The sequence below is a fragment of the Ambystoma mexicanum genome, chromosome 10 (assembly GCF_040938575.1).
Source record: "Ambystoma mexicanum isolate Mex_15411 chromosome 10, UKY_AmexF1_1, whole genome shotgun sequence".
Taxonomy (NCBI): Eukaryota; Metazoa; Chordata; class Amphibia; order Caudata; family Ambystomatidae; genus Ambystoma; species Ambystoma mexicanum.
Genome location: NC_090932.1, coordinates 1,289,209,612 through 1,289,228,365, shown reverse-complemented (window position 1 = coordinate 1,289,228,365; position 18,754 = coordinate 1,289,209,612). Strand labels below are relative to the sequence as shown.

The 18,754-nt window shown below is 45.7% G+C and overlaps 1 protein-coding gene across 6 annotated transcripts in view; it reads right to left on the bottom strand.

Annotated features, from left to right (window-relative positions):
• Window positions 1-3,789, bottom strand: part of MTMR3 (myotubularin related protein 3) — a 2,389,252-nt gene extending 2,385,463 nt beyond the window's left edge. For 5 of the 6 annotated variants that reach the window (XM_069619290.1, XM_069619289.1, XM_069619293.1 and 2 more), the window contains exon 1: window positions 3,531-3,787. The gene's annotated coding sequence lies outside the window, so the exon portion shown is untranslated. Of the gene's footprint in view, window positions 1-3,530 lie in introns of all 6 variants that reach the window. The other variant, XM_069619294.1, reaches the window with a different exon arrangement.
• Between the last annotated feature and the right edge of the window lie 14,965 nt (window positions 3,790-18,754).

The following is an 18,754-nucleotide window of genomic DNA, read 5'->3' as shown; positions in this document are numbered from 1 at the left end:
AAACCAATGGTTGGCTTGACCCATTTCAAACAGGCTTTATTCGGAATATTGGTACATCAGCGAACATTGTGCTACTTAACATTCTAAAAGCCAAAAGTCATCAGGAAAAGACCAGAATATACATTATCTCTATAGATATGACCCAAGCCTTTGATAATGTAAACAGACGAAGACTTTGGCAAAAACTTCAGAAGAGACATTGTCCTCAAGAAATCCTGGATCCATTGATTCAGTTACACTCAGATACCTCGGTTAGAATACGCCTAAACAGAGGAGGCCTCCTAAGCGAGTTAATCTTAACTGGGAAAGGGGTCAAGCAGGGGTGCCCCCTCACCCTGGCAATTTACAACTTTTACACTGCCGACCTCCCTGACTTTGAACCATCTATACGGTCCTTCCCACCCAAGGTGGGGAAAACAAAACTAACAAGACTTCTCTATGCTGACGATCTGATTATGATCGACCAAACCGCAATAGGCCTACAAAGACAACTCTACATATTCTTCATCGCTACCTATGTGAGAACAATTTGGAGATAGATGAAAGTAAAACCAAAATCATCTGTCTTCAAAAGGCCAAACAGAGAACAAACCTAATTGGTTTTTGGGCGAAAAAAAGATTGAGGAAGTGGACTCAATTAAATACCTCTGGGTCACCATCAACAACAGTTCTACAGAGGCCCCAGCACAAATGTCCCTAAAAAAATAAGGTCACAGTTCTGTCAACACAGGGGCATTTGATGGAAAAAAGATTTGGAAGGTTTTCAACGATTGCACTGGTTAACTTCTACAGGAATAAGGTGGTCCCGACAATAACATACGGTGCAGAGGGTCTGATCCACATGCCCACAGAAATGTGGTCCTCACTAGAAGGTAAGTTCTGGCGAGCAGTTCTCAATTTACCAAACTCAGCGGGAATGGTCAGAATCAGAAACGAGCTGGCCCCAACGTCATTGGAGGCAATCGTGGAGTGGAAGGCATTAAACCTATACCGGAAAACACTGCCTCCCTTCTGTGCCTCAATATTTGAAGTTATACACGACGAAATCTCCAAAACTTCGAACAAGGTCCTGAACACATGGGTCAACAGGCGTAAAATCACACTAGAAGAACTAAGCAGCACAGAAAGGGATCTAGTCGAAAACCCAATGAGGATCAAAAGAAAACTATTTGAACTTGATTGGATCAAAACAACTGAAGATGCAAGTAAAAGTACTTTAGCAGGAAATCTACCGGCGATTGCCACAAAATTGAATCATCGGAGAGGTTATCTGAAACGATTCCCTGACAGATCATTCAGAGACACCTACCTTAGAATGAGATTGAACTTGCTAAACACCAACGAGACTAACCACATCCAGGGAAGATCAACTTCAAAAACCTGTCGCTTTTGTGCTCCAAAAGAAGAGACCGTAACGATCAGGCATTTGCTGACGACTTGCACAAGATGGAAAACTTTGAGAGAATTACATCGGATTCGAGTACTGTGTAACCACGTCACAATGGACACAGAGGACCATTGGAAAACTCTAATTAGTGGAGAGAAAACCAACATGACTATTGCCTTAGTGTCTATGATGAAGTCTATCATCCCAAATTTTGTATAACCGACAAGATTCGGAGGAGGTCCACCCCAGATGAACCTTGACCACATCTTTTCCTCGTACGTTACTTTGCCTTTTTCCTCCTGATTGGAGGACTTGGACTTAACGTGGTGGGATGTGATTCTCTCTTCTTCATTGTTCTTTTGAAAAAATTGTTAAATCAATTAACTCAAATAAAAAAATAGACTGTTAATCATCAGTTGTAAAACCGTGCAGACAAGCGCCAGCCTATGCTGCATTTCATAAAGCATATTACTAAACATGAGGGGAATTATTACACTATTTTTCTGTCTTTGTGACCATCGTTCATAGTTTCCCATGGCTCCTTCTCCCTCAATGGATCTCAGAGGTTACCCTATTGCCCAAAGAATTATGGGTCATGTCTTATATTCCTTGAACAATGAAAATATATATATATAATATATATATATAAATATATATAATAAAGTCCCCACCACCTCAAAGCCCTTTTGAGAATAGGTGAAACGTTCCAAGTTGCAGCCAATTAAAACATTTAATCAGGTCCTATAGTCACAGGAGTCTTAGCCTACCTAAGGAAATAAGGATACTCCATACCAACAAAAGGTGGTACCTTTGGCATCAAGCAAATTAAACTATTTTCACATTCCAAATCTCCCCATCTCTCACTCTGCTCAGAATCAACCTAAACTGCATGAATTGGGTCACAACTGTGTTGAAGATAAAAAGAGAGAGATAACTCATGCATATATAAGTACCCAACTATGGTGATAAAAGAGCGCTGACAAACACAGAAGGGAGTCCTGGGTGATGAGGGTTTTAACACAGGGGGGGCGTCAGAAAGATAGTTAAGACAAGAAATATGTGCTTTTTGTTCGGGGTAAATCCACGTGTTGCAACCAAGTCCTTAACAGACGAAAATGCCTTTTGGTGGCTCCGTTTGTCAGCACGAAACCGCAGTATCCGCCACATATCCACAGTGCCCACAGGAAGCCGAAGACAAAAAGTAACCCTTTTAAGACTGGCCCTTGCAACATAAAAAGGGGAACAAAAAGTAATAGTCACACGGCCACAGCCGTTGCTAAACGCTTGGAAGCACGGCCGCAGCAAAATATAAGAGATGCAGACTTTAAAACTATGCTATGAAGTTAAGAAACAAAACCGGCATCGTATAAAAAAATTAAAATTGGAGTGGGGTATTTTTGTGGGCAGTACAGAACGGCATTATAGAAAAGCGGTCATGCAGGGTGCAAGTCCACGGGACCAGTGCAGGGACGCTGTGACCACGTGACATGCCAAGGAGAGTATAAGGGGCGATAAGCCACAAGCTGTGAGAGGGCGTGACACGATAGGGTCCATGGCTAAGAGGAGACGTGACTATACCCAGAATGAGACGGTTACAAAGCGGGAAGAGCCAGGAAAGCCCATGTACAGATGGGGGCGAGGGGTGACGGGCGGGTGAGATGGTGGGGGGCGTGGCAGGCCACAGGTGATCGTTACATACCTCAGGGGGGCAGGACGCATTGGGGGGATAATGACAAGTCACTGGTGAGCGTTTGACAGTCCATCGATCACGTGAAGCAAAAAGCCGAGGTCGACAAGGGGGGTGCGGGGTGGTAAAGGGGATAAAAGGTAAGGACGAGGACAAGTCATAAGATGACAGGGAAGCAGGATTGCCCAGGGCTGGTGGCTTAATAGAATAGGAGCTGACAAAACACGCTGATGGTTAGAGGCGACAGGCTGTTGGCTCACCATGGACTTAGACTTAAGAGAGTTTTGACACCTGACAGGCCAGGAATGGCAAACTGTGGACTTGGGTGACTAGTCAGTGATCAGGAACTGATGGGTGAATAGCGGCCGTTAACCAACTATATACCAGCGCTCCCTCTTCAGCGGACAACCTCCCGCGCACCCAACTCACCCGCCCACTTTACACCGCCCCTCTCACCTGGTCCTCTCCAGATGTTTGTTATCCTCTGCTTGGTATCGCCTTCCTCTCACAACCAAAACAACATGGCGGAAAAAGACATGAACGCGCGGCGCGTGCATGCCCACACAGCACCGACCGCGCGCTGAAAGAAGAATCCAACAAAAGCATAGACACTCCGGCGCAGAGCTCGAAGAACGCGTCCGTAAATCCAGGTGTTCTGTCTATAGAGCAAGAACACGGAAGAAAGACTGAAACCGCAGCTAGTCTGGTGGAGCACGGCTGTCAACTACAAACGTCGCCATCTTGGCATGATTAAATAAGTGTTATTGGTATGACGAGACAAGTATTGCTAAAACTGAAAAGAGTCATTTCTATCACATATTTGGTCTATATTATTATTACACGTAGGGGTAATGCCTGATTCATACATGCCAACATTAGCCATTCCATTCGGAGATGCTGTCCAGACCTCGTTTTCAGTTTGCATTCTGGGACTTGTAGTCCTGGATTTATAATGGGGAAATTCAGGACTTTACGTCCCAGAATGTAAACTGAAAACTAGGACTGGATGAACAGCTCCCTAATGGTTTGGATAATGAAGATTACCCAGCCTAGAATAGCATAGGGAGTCTTGATTCTATTTAAGACACAGAGGTGAGCATTATGCTTCAACTTTCTCTGCTTGCTCTCACAGCTGCAAACAAGTAAAAATCCAAGAACTACTAAAACACACAAAATGTCCTCATTAGCTGGGTATTGTAGTTCCAATCAAAAAAAGTCTCTCTGAGGCCACCGTAACCTTGGTTCTCCAAGCCTCATAAGCCCTTTCCTGGCACAGTACCTTCACGACCCATTAAGCAGCCTGCCTCGGCTCTGTACTTGCTTAAATTGTCACACGGGAGGGATAATGCTTGCCTCCGTGTCTTTAATAGAATCAAGACTCCCTGCGCTATTCTAGGCTGGGTAATCTTCATTCTATGTCACGACAGGAGTCGAGCATTATGCTAGTTTAAAGCTTATCTACTACTGCTGTTGCTACTCCTGTGATTTTTAAAAAAATCACATCTCTAGACCAATCAGCAGTTCTGACAATGTCATCCGAATTCACTCCCACTGCAAACGCCTTGGATGCCATAGCGCCCCTCACAGAATGTGCTCCAAACTTCGTGACATCAATGCCTGCTTGCCCCATGATCCACCTGACCCATCTCGCTATAGTGGCTGTGGAAGCTGACCCAAAGGGAGCCCGCTGTGTTATCAACAGTTGGGTGATGCTTGCTGACCTATGGGCTGCCGTCACTCTCTCGTACTCTCTCAAGCAACTCGCTACACAGAACATAAGTATATCAGGAAAATAGGGATAAGCGATGACCCTACAGTTAGTTTGTGTGCACCAGGACACTATGAAGGTGACCCCTCTGTTGAGAAAGTCTTGCTCGCCACATCAAGCGCTCTCACATCCGAAACCCTCTTGCATTATACCAACCACAAAAGCATAGCCAGCTTGGCTGAAATGCGCTTAAGACCCAACTCCCCGTTGTCGGGCCACTCCTCCAGTTTAGTCAACACCTTGTTCACATCTCCCATGACTCAGTATCTGGGTTCTAGGGGCCTGCTGAATCTTGCCCCTTTCAATAACCTGTCCTGCACACTGCCGGGTGCTCTCCGACTGGATTACCATTGCACAATTCATGACCTGCTGAAATCGCCAACCTATAAACTCCTACCATCCGGAATGCGTTACCTTCTTGAACTAACTCTGCTAAGAAGTTCTGGATCTCCACGACAGGTGCTGAAACGGGATGAAGAGCCCGCTCCACACACCATGTACTCCACCGGCTCCATGTCGCTCTGTAACTCCTCGCTGCACTCGGCACCCATGACTCTTTAATGAGCTCCGAAGCTTGCTGCGAAAGACCCGGGAGTCTCCATCTCGACCTGAAATTTGCCGGGGATGACCTATCACCTTTTTTATAGATTGGCACTATATAGGCAATATGCCATGTATTTGGTATTTCTCGGCCCTTGACTATGTCCTTGTAAAGAATGAATAGAATTTTTGCCCAAACATTTGAGTTGCACTTAAAGATGATTTTCGCTAGTCCATTAGGCCCAGCCGCCCTCGAAGAGGGCGCCTTACCTATCAGCAGAATTAATTATGCCTATTCATAATGCCTACAATAGTGACAGAAATGTCTTCAGTTGCTTGAAGTAATTGTTATTATTACCCGACACTACTCGCTTTTATCAATCTCATAAAGATTAAGGGGTGAGTGGATCTGTAAATAATGTTGGGATTTAAACATGCAGCTTAAGAAGCTTTGGACGGGCACTGAACTGGCTGAGCTAGCCACCAGGCGGAAAGGCTTTTTAGGAAACATAGAGATCTGTCAGCACTTGCTAAACTAGACTTTGCTCTGAAACCGAAAATCTTGTTTTATATTCGCCAATGAGGGCTAAAGATGCAGGCTGAGTGCAACAATTCCTACCTGTTCAGTAAGCACGTTCCCAACTATCAATGAGAATAAAGCATTTAGGCATTCTGAAATGAATATGATGTTCCCCCCTGCAGGGTCGGACTGGGACAAGAAATAGGCCCGGTCACCCACAAAAAAGTGGCCCACACCTCGCCTCAAAAAAGTGGCCCACCCCTCGCCTCATGACACTTCACCTCTGATGACATCACAGGAAGTAATGTAATTTGACCCCAACCCAAACTGACATCCCGGGAAGCGATGAAACACGACATTTCACCCCTTGACAAAACAGGAAGTGGCATCAAATAGCATTGTTCCTAAGTACACTAAATTACTGTGAATCCAAGCAGACGTTCAAGGACAAATGATAATATGTTATTGTAAAGCACTTACGCTTAAGCTCTTTTTTTATAGAACAAATATGCATACAATATCACCCAACCTGTGTTGGTACCCATTTATCGACCTAAGAAGGATGAAAGGCTTTTTGAAAAGAAAAATAAATTAAAAAAATAATATTTTTTTCAATTTTTTATTTTTTTCCAAACTGGCCCAGGCATTGCCAGAAACTGGCCCCCACTCCCCAGGGACGATTTTGGCCCAGCCACGGGCTGAAAGGCCGAGGGGCCAATCCGACCCTGCCCTCCCCTACCAAACCCATTCACAACCTGCGTCGCCCCCACAAGATTAAGGGGTGGCTAAATGGCTTGGCACTGTGTGTTAATAAATAAATAAAAAAAGGAAAGTCCCAAGGTGTACCCTGTCCCCCCCAGATTGTATGTGTCTCCTACACCCCTGCCTATCCTATGCCATGCATCAACGACCTAATTGATAAACTCAGAGCAACCACCTTTCTCTCTACCCTAGATTTAACCAAAGGGTACTGGCAAGTTCCCGTAGATGGACCAGATTAGGAAAAGACTGTGTTTTCAATGCTGCTAGGATTATTCCAATTTAAAGTCCTACATTTCAGTCTACACAGTGCGCCAGCCACTTTTCAACGCCTCATCGATCGAATCCTACAACTCTATTCTGATTTCTGTGAGGCTTATATTGACGATACCATCATTTATAGTAAAACTTGGGAGAATCATCTCTTCCATCTTTATACCATCATGAAAGTCTTCAGGAATTCTGGCCTAACTACTAATCCAACTATGTGCAGATTGGCCCAATCAGCTGTAAAATATCTTGGCTTCTTCGAAGGGAACAGGAATGTACAACCACAACATGAGAAGGTAAAAGCTGTTTTAGATACACCAACTGGCAAGACCAAAAGAGATCTTAGAGCTTTTCTCGGGTTAATAGGATACTACTGAAGATTTATCCCCAACGTTGTGGACAAAACAGCCCGGCTGACAGATAAAGTTAAGAATGCTGAACCCCAGAAACTTCATTGGAATGACAAGGATGAGATATGTTATAACACCTTGAAGCAGATGCTGTGTCAGAACCCAATCCTAAAGGTAGTCGACTTCTCTAAGGAGTTTGTCTTACAGACAGAGCCTCCCTTACATGGTTAGGAGCCGTCCTGTCCCAAGTTTGCGATGGATTGGAACATCCCATATTATTCACCAGCCGCAAACTGTTCCCACGTGAACAAAATTACTCTGTGTTGGAAGTGGAGGCCCTGGCCATCAAATGGGCCATTTTACATCTGAGGTATTACCTATTGGGAAGGAAGTTCACACTTGTTACAGACCATTCACCCCTAGTGTGGATTAGCCAACGCAAAGAATCCAACCCTAGGGTCATGCAATGGTTTCTAGACCTACAACCCTATTGTTTCACTGCGGAACACAGAAAAAGAAAAGACCAATGAAATGTAGACTTTCTTTCCCGGTTCCCCTGTGAAACAAATGTGGCTACATCGCATGGAGGAAGGGTATGTGTGTCATGAACCATCGGACGCGTCCCTTCTGGACTTCCTGGTCCCTGACACATAGCGGCTTGCACTCATCAGTACTCCCAACATGGCCGTCAAACACGGAACGCTGTTTACCAGTTTTCGCATCGGATGCAACACGTTCTATAAAGCAGACACGCCCTCGCGGCCCTGCGCGTCTCAACGCTACCGCTTGCAGTGGCTAGATGTGTGCTGCTGTAGTTCACTCTTGCTAACTTCATTGATTCCTGGTTCCTGGTCCCCTATTATTTCCTCCTCATTAATTCCTTCCCTTTTTGTCCTCTCTTGAATCCCGAATCTCTGTGTACTTGTTTTTCCGAGTACACTCTTCGCTGTTTCCAGGACTTCCCGGACATTCTGATTGATCCAGGAGTCGGGACGCTGAACGCACGCTGGAACCCGAGGACACACGCACAGGGTTATACAAGACCCGAACTGTGCGCAAGAAGACTCCGTCGAAGAACTCCAATAAACAACACAGACAGGTGAGAAGGGGGGAAACCTGTGACAGATTGAGATGCCAACAAACTGAAACTGATACAGACATGGAGGTGGCAGTCCAAGACCTCATGCGCGGCATGCAGGAGTTAACAACAGCAGTTCAGAATCTCAAAGCCCAGAATGCCGCATTAAAACAATTAGTCCTGTCACGTGATTCCGCGACCAAGGAAAGCGTATTGCTGGGCAGAGTAGTGGATAAATATGATGGTTCATCAAAAAACCTTCACGGATTCCTTGATTCGTGTTTAGTCCACTTTACCTTTAAGCTCTACTACTTCTCTACCCCCAGGGCAAAGGTGGGTTTATGATTTTGCATCTTTCCGGGAATGCATTAACTTGGGCTATGCCCTTAGTTAATTCTGGAGATGCCCTCCTGGATGACTATGATGGGTTCGTACAAGCTCTAAAGACCATGTTTGACCGCCCAGAACAGGTCTACAGTGCCCATGAACGCCTACTGGATTTCCAACAAAGTTCCCAGGATATGCTTACCTATGTCACACGCTTTAAGCAACTGGCCAAGGGAGCAGATTGGTCCTCGGAGGCCTGGTTTACCCTTTTTCGAAGAGGACTGAATGAAGAAATAAAAGATGAGCTAGCCAGGGTAGCTCGCCCAGGTTCCTTCCAGGCTCTTATGGACCTCTCTTTACAAATAGACTTCCGTATCCAGGAAAGGAAGGCGGAAAAGAAGAAGACTAAAGTGCCTTACCAAAAGACCTCCATAGAACCTTCCTCTAAACCTGAGCCCACTCCTGCCCCCACTACAGACCCAGAACCCATGCAACTGGGGGCTTTCCGTGGACCCATACCCCCGCAAGAAAGACTGAGACGGATTCACACTGGGCTCTGTATGTATTGTGCCTCAGATAAACATCTTGTGAGAGAATGTCCCTTAGCTCCTCCACGGCGTTTGGGAAACGCCAGCTCCCGATCCTAGATGGAGCACAGCTTCGGGAGAGAGATGTTTGCTCCACATCTATTCCATCCTTGAACTCTCCTGGACAAAACAATCTTGTGATCTTGCAGGCCTTTCTATCGCCATCCAAGAAAGAAACTTACCCCATTTTGGCATTGGTGGATTGTGGGGCCATGAGGATATTTATAGATCAAGATTGGGTCACTACCCACCACATTCCTTATGAAACTCGAGGCATCATGCAACCTGTAGAGGCTATCGATGGAAGACCTCTCTCTTCAGGACCCATAACCCTACAAACCAAAGAGATCCAGCTCTCGATAAACCATCATCGAGAGGTGATCAAATTTGACATCATTAAGTCTGCCCATTATTCCATGGTCCCATGGTACTGGGTATGCCCTGGTTACAGAAGCACAACCCATACATCAACTGGGCAGCAGGATCCTTGTTTCTTGGTTCCGAGCATTGTATGTCTCACTGTCTATCCCTGGATTCCTCAACATCCTCTGAAGGTACGCTGACAGACCAGCAGGGCCCATTCACGGTCTCAAATATTATCCAGGTCCCCAGGGCCTATCAGGATTATACTGATGTGTTTTCAACTGCCATAGTTCAGGCCCTACACCCTCACAGAACTGAAGATTGCGCTATTGATACTGAACCCTCAGCAGTGATTCCTTTTGGAAGGATGTTCATTCTATCCGAACCAGGGAAAAGGGCCCTCCAAGAATACTTGGATACCAACCTTGAAAATGGCACCATACGACCATCCAAATCTCCGGCGGGAACTTCGTTGTTCTTTGTTCCCAAGAAAGATACTAAGGCGCTTAGGCCTTGTCTTGATTATCATGGTCTAAATCAATGCACCCTCAAGGACCGCTACCCATTGCCCTTAATCTCGGATATCCTGGAAGCGGTGAGAGGAGCTGTAGTCTTCACGAAATTGGATATCAGAGGTGCCTACCATCTGATCCGTATAAAGGAGGGTGATGAATGGAAAACAGCCTTTAGAACACCCTTTGTTCACTTTGAATATCTGGTCATGCCCTTCGGACTCGCCAAGGTCCCAGCGGTCTTCCAACGTTTCATGGACCGGGTGTTCTCCGATATGCTGTTCCTCTTCGTCATAGTTTACCTGGATGATATTCTGATATACTCCAAGGACCATCTCAAGCATGAAGAGCATCTTAATGCAGTCTTACAGCGGCTACGTGAACATAAGCTCCTGGCTAACCCCGAGAAATGCCTTTTCCATGTCTCTACTGTTCACTATCTAGGATTTGAAGGTCCACTTGTCCAAGGAATTGGAATGGACCACTCAAAAGTAAAAGCCATACTATCCTGGCCTGTTCCAACTACCGTGAAACAGATTCAATCCTTCCTGGGGCTTGCCAACTTTTACCGGAAATTCATACCTTCCTTTTCTGAGATAGTTCAACCGATCATTACATTGTTGAAAAAAGATACTCCCTTTCTCTGGAAAGCAGCCCAAGATGAAGCGTTCTAACGATTGAAGGCGGAGATTACACAAGCCCCCATCCTGGCTCAACCTGACATCGATCGACCTTTCCTAGTGGAGACGGATGCCTCCAACGACGCCATCGGCGCAATTCTAAAGCAGGAATTCGAGGAAAACTTAGAACACCCCATCGCTTATCTCTCGCGAACCCTAACTCCCAGCGAGACTCATTATTCTGTTTTGGAAAAGGAACTGTTAGCCATCCATCAAGCCTTCACAGAGTGGCGTCATCTACTCCTGGGAGCAAAACATCCTGTTCAGGTCCGTACGGACCATCGGAATCTTCAAGTTTTACAATCTCTGGAATGTAGGAATAGTCGTCAAGCCCGTTGGGCCTTCTTCTTCACCCAGTACCAGTTTCAAATCCATCATGTCCCTGGAACACACAACATAATTGCTGACGCCTTATCCTGACATCCCGACTACGAAACTCTTGAAGATCGGTTCTTCCCAAAGATGTTTCCCCACACAATTTTTGTAGCCCAAGCAATCAGCCTCCTAGAAGACAATCGGATTCAAACCCAGTCCTCTGAGATCTGGAAGGAATTTACAGGGAAGAATCGATGGAATTTTAGAACAAGGGACGGGTATTTGTTCAAGGATAATGGCCTGGTCATCCCCACACAGAGACTACGACAAAGGATTATGAACCTCTGTCACGATACCCTTCACTCAGGACATCGTGGCATCACCAACACTCTCCGTTTAATACAAAGACAATTTTGGTGGCCAAAAATGAAAGTTGACGTCCAACTGTACATCCAAGCCTGTGCAGTCTGCAATCAAAACAAGCATGATAACAAGAGACCGGTGGGTCTCCTACTTCAACCAACGCTACCAACAAGGCCTTGGGAATACATTGCTACGGACTTTATTGTGGAATTGCCACCCTCCAGGGGATACACGACTATCATGGTCACCATTGATTTATTCACTCACATGGCTAATTTTACGCCATTGTATAAACTACCATCTTCCTCAGAACTCGCTGGAATCTTCCTGGAACACATATTCCGACTTCATGGACTCCCTTCCAAGATCATATCAGACAGAGGACCTCAATACATATCTCAATTTTGGAAACACTTATGCCGTATACTAGGAATCCAACGTGCCCTCTCCTCAGGTTATCATCCACAGACCAACGGAGCTACTGAACGTGTGAACCAAACCCTAGAGCAATATCTTTGTTGTTTCACCACCAAGGTCCAGGACGATTGGTCACTCTTAATACCTGTGGCTGAATTCGCCTACAACAGTTCGGATCACTCGGCTGTCAAAACCAGCCCTTTTTTTTTGCAGCCAAGGATTCCACCCTTCGGTTCTACCATCCATTCTCCCACATCCTACACCAGTACCTACAGTCGACTCCTGGATTGAAACCCTCATCAACGTACACAAGGAAGCCAAAGAACACCTAGAAAGGGCCCGAACTAACACCAAGCATTATGCGGACTCCAAGAGAAGACCAGGGCCTTCCTATGCAGTGGGTGATACGGTCTGGCTATCCTCGAAACTAGTGCCTCGACACTTACGACCGAATAAGTTGGCTCTTGGTACTATGGCCCCTTTTCCATAAAGGAAATCATTAACCCAGTGGCCTTCTGACTCAAACTACCAGACTCCTGGAAGAGGATCCACCCAGTGTTTTACACGTCTCTAATGAAACCATACGTCCAGTCCTCCCGGTCTGCTCCAAGGTCTACCCCTGTAATTGTCGATGACCAGCTAGAATACGAAGTGTCCAGAATATGTGACTCCAGGTACAGACATGGTCAGCTACAGTATCTGGTTGAGTGGAAAGGGTACCCTCCCAGTGAACGCACCTGGGAACCAATCTCAAACCTAAATGCCCCCAGATTACTCAAAAGGTATCATCTCATACACTCGGGCAAACCCGGAGGAACAGGCCTTCGGAGGAGGTATGCTGTCATGAACCATCGGACGTGTCCCTTCTGGACTTCTTGGTCCCTGACACATAGGGACTTGTACTCAGCAGTACTCCCAACATGGCCGTCAAACACGGAACGCTGTTTACCAGTTTCCTCGTCGGACGCATCACGTTCTATAAAGCAGACATGCCCCGCGGCCCTGCGCGTCTCAACGCTACAGCTTGTAGTGGCTAGACGTGTGCTGCCGTATTTCGCTCTTGCTAACTTCTTTGATTCCTGGTTCCTGGTCCCCTATTATTTCCTCCTCATTTATTCCTTCCCTTTTTGTCCTCTCTTGCATCCCGGATCTCCGTGTACTCGTTTTTCCGAGTACACTCTTCGCTGTTTCCAGGACTTCCAGGACATTCTGAACGATCCAGGAGTCGGGACGCTGAACGCACGCTGGAACCCGAGGACACACGCACAGGGTTATACAAGACCCGAACTGTGCGCAAGAAGACTCCATCGAAGAACTCCAATAAACAACACAGACAGGTGAGAAGGGGGGAAACCTGTGACAATGTGAGAAGCCTGAAGGTGTTTTCCTAGCTAGTCCCTGGGGATCTGTCATCCAGGTGGCCAGGACACGGCCATCGCTATTGAATCCAGTTCCTGGGGGTGGTCCAGTCAGGAAGGATCACCTGGATGGGGGGGTTCTTGGGGAGTGGTAGTGGGACACCGACAGGCGAGTCGCAGTATCCCCCTCCTTTCAACACCTTTTCCCCATCCTACCATGTAGGATGTTCCAAAACACTGCCCCCCCTTTCCGACATGAACACTTTCACACAACACAGAAGACAACAGACTAACAACAGAGCTGTTTAGCTGATATGTCCCAATACAAGGGTCAGGCAAAGTGAGACAATTGACCAGAATCACACACACCTGACGGCCCTTTCCCTTCCTCACAGAGACAAAAGGTGGAGCACCAGAGCACAAGACGAGCAAGGCAGACCGCATGACGTGAGAGCTAACTCAGCTCGGCAGTTCAAGAGAAGGCGAAAGACGGCGAATACTGAGAGGGTGACAAGGAGAGAAGTAACCTTGTCCTTTCCGATCAAGGTGTGGTTATCTAGAAGCAGTTCCTCTAAAGCTTGAGAGGTATGGTTGAGTCCTTTTATCTCTAAACATGCTAACTTAATTAAAGATGTATAGCCCCCAGCAGCTAATCCCCCAAATTCTCACCAATGAAAATGCAAGAGTCAAAACATCAGATTCTGACAACAGGTGAACATTTCAATCACACTCTGGGGGTAGCCCTACAGATTCGAAAGTTGATCTTCTCATTCGATGTAATGCTTGTTGCAAAGGAAACATCATAAATCCAAGCCGTGTTAAGCACATGGTCCTCTGGAAATTTTAGCTGGAATGTACATGTATGTAGTGTTTCCACATGAAAAAAGCCCTCCTGTCAGAAGTTTCACATGGTTTAAATGACTAGCAGCTACACATGTATGATTACACACCATTGTACTATTTTTGTATTATTTACATTAGTACATGTGCTTTGAGTGCATAAACACAACTGCTCGTCAAACACAGTTTGGTTTTTGCCTTTGGTTACGTTCAGCTGTTGACATTTGCCAACCTCTTTTGGTTTACAGGTCATACGATAGCAAACGTAGCCTTGGGTGACATTGTAAGTTACTATCTGGGTAAGGTTTCTCCATTTTTGTTTTGTTTCTTGCAAAACCTGCAATATTCGTAGACAGAGAATGACTACCGCACATCAGAATCCTCCACCAAAGAATCATTGTACATAACTCCAAAAATCTGTCTAAAAAGTGATGCAGCCGTTGGCACCGCTACTAGACATGTGGTCAGCAAGTCTCCTGCATTGTGCACGTCAGTCAAATAGAAATGTAAAATGTTCAAAACCTTCTGTGCAAGATATGCCCACATGTTCTCTGTTTGGGCAATCATCAGCGAATACCTCTGTCACGCCAGAAGTGTTTCTTGTACAGCGGGCGGCATGGTTTCTTGAGCTCGTACCTTGTGTGTTCTCAATGCTTTGTGAATCTGTTCTTCGTACCTGTTGTGGCTGGTTTGTTAGTGTCAGCATCAAGCAGTGCTGGGAAGGGGACAACCCTGTCCCACCCCCTTAGGCGCTTTAAAGTGTGGCGAGATGCATTCGAGGCATTATGATGGGCCAGGGGGGAGGGTGAACAGTGAGAAGGATGCCTTCCCGTTTGACAGAACCCCATTTTAATATAACCAAATATAGTCTAACTACATGGTGTGGCCCAAGACGCGAGCGGCTTTGCTATTTTGCGTTGATATTAGTAATCATAGGTAGAAGGGAAGGCCTGCAAGGTAAATGCTGCATTGCATGCACTAGGCCCAAATTTGTGAGACCACAGAAATCCACAGCCATGCCTGCACTCGCATGAGGACAACTCACACCCCCAACCGCCAGAACATCTATTCATTGTTCCAAAAGTGTTGCAAAGATGTATTTTATAACCACAAGGAATGTGCCCTACAGGGACGCGATCAGAGACTGGCACCTGGTGTGCATGTTATCTCACACTGGCTAAAGCATGACCTGGCCCATTCCCGGGTGACCACGAGTTATAGCCCATATAACTGATTAAACCTTAAGATCCCCAAATTCCATGGCACCAGGTGCCCTTTGACCACCAACTCCAAAGTAACAAGCCCTGAAATGTTCAAAGAAGACGGACAGGGCATATCGTTGAAGTGACAATCGTGTGATTTGTATTGCGAGGTGCTGGGAGGGATACATTATAGTTAAAAACGAGGGTGGAGATCTTGGAGCCGGATGGCGTGGAGGGGAGTGAGTGAAATATGTGTGTGTGAAGGTTGGAGTGCCCCAGAACCTCCTTTGTGTCCATCTTAAGGCCTGCCAAGTGCACACTATGAGTGATAAAATATTCGTATGGTAGGAGTATAATTCATTTGTTTTCTGACCTTTGACGTGAGATGATGAGCCCCGTAGCACCCAGGTGATGGATGACAGACGGACTGGGCTGGGACCAATAGACCGGCACTCCTTATGGATAAAGGTGGAACATGTATAGGGTCCATCCAATCAGCCGCGCAGGTTTTTACTGTTTGTTTTTGCATCATTGTGACGCTGTGTATCTTTAAAAGTTTCTGCTTGTACCTCTTTTCGGCAGAACGTTCTTAGCTATTGCTCTCATCTGCTTGTGAGATTAGAACTTGTCATCCTTACAAGATCGGCTTGGGCTTTTCTTTCGTAGCTGGTTGCATTCTCTCTTGTATGAGCGTTTAGCGGCGTGCCTTCAGCAGCCTCTGCACATCATTTCTTATCATCAGCAGGCTCACATTGGTCAGCTGCGCAGATAAGACATCTTGCTGTAGTGTGCCGCTTCACCCTCCCAAACAGAGTCCATTTAGTATCACAAATAAACCAACCAGGCACAGGTTCTACAAGGCAGACACAGAAAAGACATATCTGTGTTGATCATCATTCTGTTAAGAAGCATTTGTCTGCTGGCACATAGTCCCATTTCTCTTTGCCAGGCTCCATTACCAAAACTACTTGGTCCTTGCCGGATGCTATGACATCCACGGGCACGAGTATGGGCAGGCCACTTGGTTTTTCTACCCACACCTTCGCACCCGGTACCATGCTGTCCGATGTGCCAAAACCACAGTCTCCACGAGTAATTAACACTATAGAGGCTCCCCTTTCTGATCTTGGACAATTTAACAGGTATGACAATCGGTTGGCCTATCCTGTCTCCCTCATGGATAGGTAGTACTTGGTCTCCGCTGTTCATTAAGATTACTTTAATTCCTCCTTGGTAATCAGCATCTCTTATTCCTCCTAGTACTTGGATGCCCTTCAATGCTAATCCGGATTTAGGGGCAATCAATCCCAAGTGTTCTGGTGTGATCTCCACTTCAATTCCAGTTTCAGTTACTATTATACCTCTTGGTTCTATCCTGATTTTTTGATGAGCATGCAAGTCTACCCCTGCAGATTCTGGGGTTGCACGGTATGGAGTTAAAGCACCTGGCATTATCTACCAGTACAATAAAGTCTCCTCAGATGAATTACCTTGCATATGCAATGCTGGTGTGAACATTTGCATTAACAGTGTTTCATTCTCAGTCAATGGTCAATTATTCAAAATCTGCACAGCAACAAACACACAATCACGCCAGCCATTCAGACTGCCATTGTCCAATTTGCACAATTGCTCTTTCAACAAAACATTCATGCGTTCAATGAAACCCGCCACTTTGGGGTGATACAGTACATGATAAAGCTACTCAATGTTTTTCTCTTGACAGTATTCCTGAATTAATTTACCTTTGAAGGGCACGCTGTTGTCACTCTGGATTTGCAAGGGTACACCATAATACAACGTAATTTGATCTAACAATTTAATGATGTTCAGTTGTGTCGCTCTCTTGCATGGTAGTACCATCAGATATCCAGAATATGTGTCCACAATCGTACATGCATACTGACAACCTTTACTGATTGGACGAGGGCCGATATAATCGATCTGCCAGATTTGACCCAACAACTTATATCTTCGTAAAAAGTGCCCTCGACAATATGAGGAGTGGGTGGGTCTATGCTGCTAATGTTGACACACAGGACATTGAAGAATTATTGTTTTCACAGCCTCTAAAGCGATACTAACCCTCGAGTCTGTGCCCACCTGCATTTAGCCTTTTCTTCCATGTGCCCATATTTCTGGTGTGCCCACTTGGCCAAACCCTCCAAATCGCCCTCCTGAGCCTCTGTGTCCATAGAGGAAATCTTGGTGTGTCCGTCTGCAATAGAACTGAACCAGCATTCCAATTAGTCAGTAGTACAATGCGCATCCGCATAATACACTGTTACCTCACTTTGTGATAGCATTTCCCAGATATCTCGCTACAGTTCTTTTCCCCACAATTATTTGGAATTAATTTCCACCCGTTGTTCTGCCATGTCGACAGCCACCTAGCTAGCTCATTAGTCACTGATCATGAATCTGTGTACAAATGACATTGACCAGGTATTTCTTAGTTCAAAGCTTGTTATACTGCATAAAGTTCTGCAAACTGGCTGCTCTTTCCTTTACCTGACGTTGTTAGGAGCTTTTTTGTCTTGGATTGTACAACACAGCTTTCCAATAATGCCCAGCCCCTACATAACGAGCTGAGCCGTCGGTGAACCAGGCATTTTCTGTCTGTTCCACCGTCAAATCCCCAATCCATACTCCCCATATTGCTGGAGACTCATGCACCTCTGTCACTTCCTCTGGTATGTAGTCTTTACGTGGTACACTGGTCACTTGCTCATGTAATTTTGCAACTCCACCCTTTCCTGATTTTGCTCTGCCTTGGATATATTGTTTCCACTTGATTATACTAGCTTCTTGGGCGTGTCCTATCCTTTGTGTTTTAGGAGAACTCAAAATCCATTGCATAATCGAGATTTCAGGCCTGATCATTACATCATGACCCACTGTCATTTGTTCAGTATCAACAAGAGCCCAATAACATGCTAGCAATTACTTCTCAAATGGAGTACATCTATCACCAACCTCGTATAATTTACTACTCCAAAATCCCAAGGGAACCTGTTTTCTGTCTTGTTTTTGCCACAAACTCCAGTTAGCGTAATCTTCTGGAACTGACACATTCAATTCCACTTCTCCTGACTTCACAGGCCACAAATCAAGCACACCCTGCGCAATGTCTTTTTCAGAATCAAATGCTCTCTGTTGCTCCTTTCCCAACTCAAACTCATACTTCTTTTGGGTCACTTTGTAGGGTGGAGCCAATATTTTCCCCATATGTGGTATATGCTGCCTCCAAAACCCAAAGAGCCCTATGAACTGCTGAGCTTGTTTCCTGTTCACAGAAGTGGCAAACTCAAGTGTCTTTTGTCAGGCTTTCTGCACCATCTCTTGATGCCCATAAGGCCACTGAATTCCCAAAAATACCACAGTCTCAGCTGGCCCTTGAATTTTGTTAGGGTTAATCTCCCAACCTTCCT